Source organism: Rattus rattus, chromosome 1 (assembly GCF_011064425.1).
Source record: "Rattus rattus isolate New Zealand chromosome 1, Rrattus_CSIRO_v1, whole genome shotgun sequence".
Classification (NCBI taxonomy): Eukaryota; Metazoa; Chordata; class Mammalia; order Rodentia; family Muridae; genus Rattus; species Rattus rattus.
This window is the reverse complement of record NC_046154.1, coordinates 264,821,597-264,830,822: the sequence shown is the minus strand read 5'-3', so window position 1 is coordinate 264,830,822 and position 9,226 is coordinate 264,821,597. Positions and strand designations below refer to the sequence as shown.

The 9,226-nt window shown below is 42.7% G+C and overlaps 1 pseudogene; it reads right to left on the bottom strand.

Annotated features, from left to right (window-relative positions):
- Positions 1-911: 911 nt before the first annotated feature.
- LOC116890303 lies at positions 912-1,819 on the bottom strand (annotated as a pseudogene).
- Positions 1,820-9,226: the final 7,407 nt, after the last annotated feature.

The window sequence follows — 9,226 nt, the reverse complement described above, 5'->3', positions numbered from 1 at the left end:
CCACTGGAGAGCGCCCTACATCTCATTATCGTATGGCCGCCCTAGCAAGGGGACAAGCCTGCACATGCGCAGTAAGTTGTCGACATCCAGACAAGGCTGGATGTCGGCGCCATCTTTGTTTCGCCGCGCCGCTCTCTACAATGCTACACATGGGAAACAATCACTAACCTGTATATTTGGTATTGCAGACCCACGTGTGCATGAGCAAGTAAGGGAGTCGCAGTGAGAATCTACAGCTGCAGAGGCCTGAAAATGATTTACGAAGTTGTGAAATCATTAAAATATATGTTTGAAAATATACACTTCTTGTTGTAGACTTACCACTGTACGCTCAACTATAAACATTGTCCCCTATGTCTCCCAAATTGGGAGATTTGAAAAGTCTGCACATTTCCTTCCCGGGAGATATTAAAGGCAACGTCTTCATTCTAAGACATGATACCGAAAGAGTTATCATATTTTAAAGACAAGATCACTGTCTCCATGGGTGGTCTATGTAGGAGCTCTTTGGACTCCCTGCTATTCTGCTTTCAGGATTTATAATATTGTACTCTCTGATACAAAGTGTGGGGTGTGTTAAAGTATACAGTACACCACTTGGATATAGGTACAACACGGGTGCATGACCAACGTCTCTTGGCAGTAATACTGGGCGTAGCCTTTGGTTTTACCAGCTGCATACCCTAGAGCTAATTCAAGGTTATTATCGTCGTGATATATAAGCAAAAACCTTTTGTGATACTGGAAAGTGAACAGGATGTGCAAACTGATAGATTAGCTCTCACTTGCTTCTTGACGGGTACCAGCACAGAAAAAGCCACTTAAGATATCGTAGGTCTAAGCAAGTTGGAACATTGGCACTGCTGAATTGGGCAACGCTTCTTCAGACATAGTTCAGAGCTTCAATGCACTCAGTACATGAAAGCAGCTGATATGATGACTTTTTTCCGGGCATTCCGAGGCACTAGAGTTTTTCTGTTAACCTCCTGCACTGCGTCATATTTATAAGAGATTTCCCTAACATTTATTTGGGATTTTTTTTCAGAGAATTCTAAGAACGCACAGTTGTTCTATTGCCTTACTACATTTTGACCTTGTTCTTTCCCTACAAGTCTTTCATCTTCCAAGTCACATTTATTACCAACCAAAGTCATTGGAACACCGTCAGTGTCTTTAACCCGAAGAATCTGTTCTCTCAGATCGTGTAAGTCTTTTAAATATGCATTCTGCTGTCTGTGATGGATTAAACCAAAACAAAGCCTTGTCCAGTCTTTATGTACAAATCTCCCATTGGGTAAATTGTTCTGTACCTGCAGTTTCCAAGATTTCCAGCATACATTGTTGCATGTCTATGTGCAGAATCTCCTTATTGTACAGTCATATTTTTCAACAGAAATTCCTTGAACAAGCTGTAGAGTCAGAGCCAACTTCCCAACATTTCCTAAGGCAAAATAACTAGCTTGTATTCATGCACGATATAAACTTATTACATTTACTACCCCTTGAGCTGTCACTGCGTCCCATCATCGCCCTTGCTGTGTTTCCTCGCTTTCTGGCCATTATTCTCAATGCCTTGACCAGTCTTTGCCTCTGCCACCGCCACCACCACCACCACCACCACCACCATCACCACCATCACCACCACCACCACCACCACCACCACCACCACTATCACCACCAGTAGCACCACCCCCATCACTAACACCACTACCATCACTAACCCCACCACCACCACCATCACCACCACCACCACCACCACCACCACCACCACTGCCACTGCTGCACCACCATTACCACTGCAGCTCAGGCTGATTTTCATGCCTGACCCCTGGACCACGATTTTGCTTGGAGGAATTTGGACTTAGGGTTTCTAGGTTAGGAATGTGATAGAATGCTTTAAGAATGGTGCTCTGGGTGATTTGAACCATTAAAACCAAGAGATTTGACAAAAGAAAATGATTTTAGTATGTAGCCTACAGACTGTACTTGCATATTTTGTTGAAGAACGTGACTGCTTTTGGCCCTTGTCTGAAGAATCTGTTGGAAGCTAAATTGAAGAGTTTTGCAATAGTTGTATCGGCAGAGAAAATTTCAGAGCAGCCTAGTGTTGACTTTGTTGTACAGTTGTTAGTGTTCCCTCTTATGAAGATCTATAATGAAAAGGAGAAAACTCAGCAAAAAATACAAAATGTACAGTTCAGGAGTGAAAGGGGTATCAGAAAGTAAAATGGAACTAAGTCCTGTGTTCAAGGAGATAAACAGATTAAAGAAAATCCTGATGTTAAATTGTTAAATGTAATGAGGGGAACAGTGACCCCACCCAGCTAAGACCCCACCCAGCTAAGACCCCACCCAGCTAAGCTTTCAACTTGTGAAAAGGAATTAAATCAAAACCAAGAGCTGGGATGGTGGCCCTTGCCTTTAATCCCAGCACTCAGAAAACAGAGGCAAGAGGATTTCAGAGTTTAAGACCAGCCTGATTGATCTATAGAGCAAGTTCCAGAACAGCCAAGCTTAGGCAGTGAAGAAAACCATGGAAAACAGAACACTGGTGAAAGTGACTTTGAATGAGGAGAGCGTGTTCTGGCCCCAACAAGCAGCAGAACTTGGCAGCTCCAGCTTCTGTGCTTCTGGCTTTACAGTCAAGGACAGAAGAAAGGACTTATGGATTCTCCCTCAGCAACTGAGCAAAGCCACTGATGCCAGGGGTATGTCAGGGGAAATCCCTGACTGGTGACCTAGAGAGGCCATTGTGTGAAGCTATAAAGGTGAACCATGGATTGCCTTGGAGACCACACAATGTTGGAGATGCCAGAGCCATAGGGTCCACGCCACCGAGAGCTGCTATTATTAGGAAGTGGAACCAGCCCGAGAGAAAGAACAGTGTTGGAGTCCATACGGTTGAAAGTGGTTAGACATCTGAAGAGAGCTTTGACATCAGACATAGAGATGCAGAGTTTGAAGTTTGACTAGCCAGTGTTCAGTCTTGCTTTGGTCTAGTATTTTCTTGTTATGCTCCCTTTCTGTCCTTTTAAAATGGTAATGAATGTCCTTTATAATTGTATGTTGGACATATGTGATCTGCTTTTTTATTCTGACTTTACAGGCGACTGCAGTTAGGAGATTCCATGAGTCTCAGAAGAGACTTTATCCTTTTAAACAGTGCAATACAGTGTGATAGACTATGGAGACCCTTGAAGTTGGACTAAATGCATTCTGCAGTATGATATGGCTAAAAGCCTATGGGGACCAGGGAGTGGAATGTGGTGGTCTGAACAAAAATGGCTCCAGTAGGTCCTTAGGGTGTGGCACTATTAGGACGTGAGGTCTTGTTGGAGTAGGTGTGACTTTGTTGGAGGAATTGCATCACTGTAGGGCAAGTTTAAGGTCTCAGATGTTCAATCTACTCTCAACATAGCAGTTTCCTCCTGCCTGCCAATCAAGATATAGGACTCTCACATCGTTTCCAGTACCATGTCTGCCTGTGTGCCCCCATGATGATAATAGACTAAACCTCAGAACCATAAGCCACCACAGTTAAATGTTTTCCCTTATAAGAAACCCTAACTCAGACATGGAATCAGTATAAAGTATGGGTTCAACATTTCGTTTCCATCTCTGTTTGTACTCTTCCAAACACATTACTCTTGACAGTCCACAGTTAGGAAAAAGCTTAAACAGCTCTTTGCATGACCCAGTCCAGTTTGATGAGCCCATAAATAATTACTCCAGGACATAGACCAAGGTCTTTCCAATTCATAGTTTCTTTTTCTTCCTTCCTTCCTTCCTTCCTTCCTTCCTTCCTTCCTTCCTTCCCTTCTTCTTCCCCTCCTTCATTCCTTCCTACTTTGATTTTAAAGTAAAGCAGAAGGTGATTTCAGTATGTTGAATTGCTACCATGTATGTTTAATAAATAATAATAGAAAATGCTTTGAATTAACTTGCAGGGTACATTTTACAATTAAATGGGTAACATCTTTTGTCATTTACCTAAAGTTCCAGGTTCCTTTTATGTTTTTTTAATATGGAAGATAAACTTAGTATTTGAAATATCCCTTTTCCCAATCATGTTCTCCAAGTTCATTAGCCTTATCATTTATTTTATATAAATGCTGTATCTTTCATCTTTACTCAAGTGTCTCTCTTTTTTTTTTTTTTTTTTTTTTTTTTTTTTTTCGGAGCTGGGAACCGAACCCAGGGCCTTGCGTTTGCTAGGCAAGCGATCTACCACTGAGCTAAATCCCCAACCCCTCAAGTGTCTCTCATGCATTAGAATTAAGTTGTCAAGGAAAGGGAAACTGTCACAGATGTCAGTATTTGGCAATATACATTGTTTAAAGGTGTATGCTCCAACTCAGTGCACGTGGCTGTGTGCGATCTCATTGGGGAGAGTGTTGTCCGTTCATCCCTAGTCTCTGCCTGAATGCTAGCTTTGATTTCTATAGCTCTTCTCCAGGATCACCCAATTTATCACAGTCTTCTACTTTCATATATAAATGGGGACCACACTGGTTTATGGTGTTAGAGTGCACACATTCAATGACAGTCAATTGAAGTAACTTATATGGGGCACTCTGTAGAGTTTAGGTTTCCGGCTCAAGTATCATGGCACAGTGGATTATCACTGAAGCAAAGCCACAGAGTGCAGACGCTGATATTCTTTCTTCCTTCCCACTCTTTCAGTCAAGTCTTTGCCAACCAGTCTCTCTGCGTAAGGCGGGGCATCAAATGTCAAGAGAACAACAGACCAGGAAGCTCGCCTTTGTTCCCATGTCTGCTCAGGACTCTGTGTTCACGCAGCAAGGCCTTGGCTCTGTGGCCTCCTGCCTACACTTCAAAGCTGAAGAGTCCTCACAGTCTTAATGCCTTGAAAGATCAGAAGAACCGAGGTTGGCATCTTCAAGGCACCCACATCTGACATTGCTGCAGAATCAGTGGCTGGACAAAGGTTGAGCAAGAGTTTCCACTCCTTCTGAGTTGGAAAATTTAAAATCTTATTGTATTGCTTCTGTCTCCAGGCAAGCCATTTGTTTTCATATTCCCTCTTACAATATGCATGGCGGGGGAAGAAGAAAAAGACCAAGAACATCTTGGAAATATGGTAACAGGGAAAGATGTCCCTCAGTTTCCATCATCGAAGTCCTTGATCGTGGTGGAGCAAGAGTTTTCAGCACAAGTAACAACTGCTTGAGGCCACTCTCATCCCTGACCAAATCTTACAGGTTCTAGGAATCTAACTAGAAACCCCATTCACAGGAAAAGGATCTGGACTAAAATCCCTTCTGGTTTTAACTTGTCAGATCATAATTTCTTCCACAGAATCTCTGAAGTGGCTTCATATCTCTCTCTTGTCCAAAATAAATAAATAAATAAACAAACAAACAAACTTCCTTGAGAGTCACTAGAAAGGTAGAGATGGTGAATGAACAATTTCTTGCTTCCTGTCCCTCGAGGAGTCAGTAGTCACACTATTTATATCCTATTCTTCCTTATTCCCCCCTGGGAAGCTGAAATCCCCTCCTGGATATGTCTTGTATCTTCTCAGTGCTCCTTTCTCATCTACATACTTAAGCCTGTATTAAAATGCTGTTAATACACTCCCAAGTGTACCACTGCAGCAGCTCTGCCTGAAATTCATTTCAGTATTGAAGCCATGAATCCTCATTTCTTTGGCTTGAGTTGAAGTCCTTAAAAATCTGGAAAAACTCAGGCTAGCAGTGTCAACACCATGGCTGCTATTGTCCTCCTTCGCCCTGACCAAAGTGACAGCTAGATATGGAAGCTAAGTGCCAACTCTCGCTTTAATATCTGAACATGTGTATGCTCGCTTTGGATGTAGAGAGGCCTACCATCTTTCTTATTACTTGCACTTAACACTGATTAGTTTAGCTTTTCTGATGAAAGTTTGAGCGTTTTTGTATGTGTGTATATGTATGTGTATGTGTGTGTATGTGTGTGTGTGTGTGTGTGTGTGTGTGTGTGTGTGTGTGTCTATAGGAGCCCATGTGAAGGAAGGCCAGAGGCCATCCTTGGGTGGCATTTCTCAGTCAAGGCACAATTATGTTATCTGAAACAGGATCGCTCCTTGGCCTGGAGCTCACTGAGTAAGCTGGTCTGGGAATTGAGTTAGTCCCAGGGACCCATCTGCCTCCCCACCAGCAATGCTGACATCAAAAACATGTGACACTGTTCAGCAGTTTTTATGTGAGATCTGGGTTTCCTATGGAACTCAGGTCTTCCCATTTGCAAGGGAAACACTCTTATCTCCCCAGATAATTTACATATAGTATAGTGTTGGCCAGAATTAGATTCACAGAGACTCTTTCATTTTTCTAATTTGAATTTTCCACCCAAAAAAAAGCATTTTCTGAAAATTAGATAATTTGTTAATGATTTTAATGTTTTTATAATGATTAGCCATTTCCTTTGATGTCTACATTGATCCCTTGAAAATTATTATCTTTTAGTATTTGAGCAACTGTATTAGTCAGGGTTCTCTAGAGTCCTAGAACTTATGAAAAGTCTCTGTATAGTAAGGGATTTGTTATGATGACTTACAGTCTGTAGTCCAACTCCGCAGCAATGGTCAGCTGTGAATGGGAAGCCCAAGGATCTAGTACTTGCTCAGTCCCACAAGGCGTAGATTCCAACCCATGTGCTGGCAAGAAAATGCAAGTAGGTGAAGAGTGAATCTTCCTTCTTCCAGTGTCCTTATGTAGGTCTCCAGCAGAAGGTGTGGCCCAGATTAAAGGTGTGTACCACCGCACCTGCATCTGGACTTGTTTTGTCCCAGGCTGACCTTGAACTCAGAGCTTTCCTCGCCTTAGTCTCCTGGGATTCATAGCCACTATGCCTCAAGATCTCCATGCCAAGACCCAGGTCAGAAACTTGTGTCTTCCAGCCTCAAGATCTGGATCAGAGGTAAGCCCTCCAATTCTGGATTGTAGTTTATTCCAGAAATAGTTAGGTTGACAACCAGGAATAGCCATTACAGCAACTATTTGCAATAGCATTTCAGTGGCTCCTTAAATTCCCAAGAAAAAGCTCTGTTTCTACCTACATGCCTGACCCACATATAGCTAGATGCAAGGCTCCAAAAAAGATCTCACTGTCAAGCCTCAATCTACTTCATGATTTCATGTTTGTGCATAATTATTCAATGTTCTTTAACATATTTTGTACCTACCTGGTTAAAATAATGCACACAGAGAAAAATGAGAGGAATTATCACAAGATAGTCTCATGATGGATAAATTCATCATGACTGAATTTCTGTTGTTAATTATATAATGAAGTCAGTACGTGTCTTAATTAGTGTTTCTATCTCTATTGCTGTGACAAAACACCCTGACCAAAAATCAAGTTGGAGAAGAAAGAGTTCTTTTGGCTTCCTCTTCTAGATCATAGTCCATCATTAGAGGAAGTCAGGACAGGAATTCTAGCAGGGATAGAACCTAGAGGTAGAGGCCGATGCAGACGCCATGGAGTACTACTTACTGGCCTGGCTTCATTGGCCTTTCTTATAGAACACAGATGCCCAGGGAAGAGTCCTCCCAGAAAGAGCTGATCCCTTCCCCATTGACCACTGATTGAGAAAATGCCTTACAGCTGGATCTCCTGGAGGCATTTCCTCAGCTGAGGATCCTTCCTTCCTCTCTGATGACTCTGGCTTGTGTCAAACTGACTTGAACAAAACCAGTCAGTACAACTAACCCCTTGTCAACTTGACACACAAACACTTCCCTATTAAACCACAACCCTTCATTTTTCAAGATCTCACATTAAAAAATGTAAATAACTTATAAGTCCCACAGTCTTTACAAATTCAAGCACAAGAAACTTGTATTCTTTTTTTAAAAAAAATCCAATCTGTTTAAAAATTCAAAATCTCTTTTTAAAGTTTAAGGTCTTTTAGGTGTAGGTACCTGTAAATTTTTTTTAAAAAGTGAACCAAATATTTTCTTAGTTCAAGAAAGAAAAATCAGAACATAGTCACAATCAAAGCAAAGCAAAAGCAAACTCCAGCCATCCAGTATCTGGGATTCACTCATGATCTTCTGGGCCCCTCCAAAGTTCTTGGGTCACTTTTCCAGCTCCGCCTTCCTACAACACACAGCTTGTTTTCTAGCCTCCAGCTTACTCCTCTTCACCACTGCTGCTCTTCTTGGTGCTCATTATATGAGGCTGGCAGCTACAAAATGCTGGGGTCCTCTGCTCACTGGACTGTACTTTTACCAATAGCCTCTCATAGGTTCTCTTCACGATGCCAAACCTCAACCTTTTTGCATGACACCTTCAGTCCTGGACCTTCAACTCCCACTGAGACTGCACCTTCACCAATGTCCTCTCCTGGCCTCTTATAGTGCCAAGCCTCAGGTGTTCTCCATGACCCCCTCCATGCCTTCAAAGCCAGGACCACCTGGGCGACTCTTACACATCACCCAGTCTGGTGCCAGCACAAGGTACAACAACCTTGGCTGTCTCTGGAACACAACCATTCTGTACACTTGGGAATCTAGTCTCGTCTTAATCCATGTTAATTTCTTAGCTCTAGCTAACAAGCGCCTATTGTCCCAGCAACAGAAAGCTTTCACTTCAGTAGTTCTATGATCTGGTTAACCACAGCTGACTCTTCAGCTCCAGCTGACCAGAGCCACGGAATCTTAACTCGAATTAGCAAATGACCCTGATAGAGCCTTTAGCCCTCCCTCTGAAAAGTCACAAGGGAAGATTCCATCCTCTCCACTGCTCTCAACATACTTTTCCTCAAGTTCCTACACAGCATCCCACAGAGCTCTTAACACCCAATGACTCTTCTAGCCCAAAGTTCCAAAGTCCTGCTACAATCCTACCAAACACCTGGTCAGGTCTGTCACAGCAATAGCCCACTACACTGTACCAACTTGCCTCAAATGGGTTTCTATTGGTGTGACAAAACAGAAAGCAAGTTGGGGAGTAAAGTGTTTATTTGGATTATACTTCCAGATCATAGTCCATTATCAGAGGGCGTCAGGATGAAAATCCAAGCAGGGCAGGGAACTAGAGGCAGGAGCTAGTGCAGAGGCCATGGAGGGGTGCTGCTGACTGGCCTTCTTCACATGGCATGTTCAGCCTGTTTTCTTAAAGAACCTAGGACCACAGCCCGGGGATGGCTCACAAAGAATGGGATAAGTCTTTTCCCCTTGATCACTAATGAAGAAAATGCCTCACAGCTGGATCTCATGGA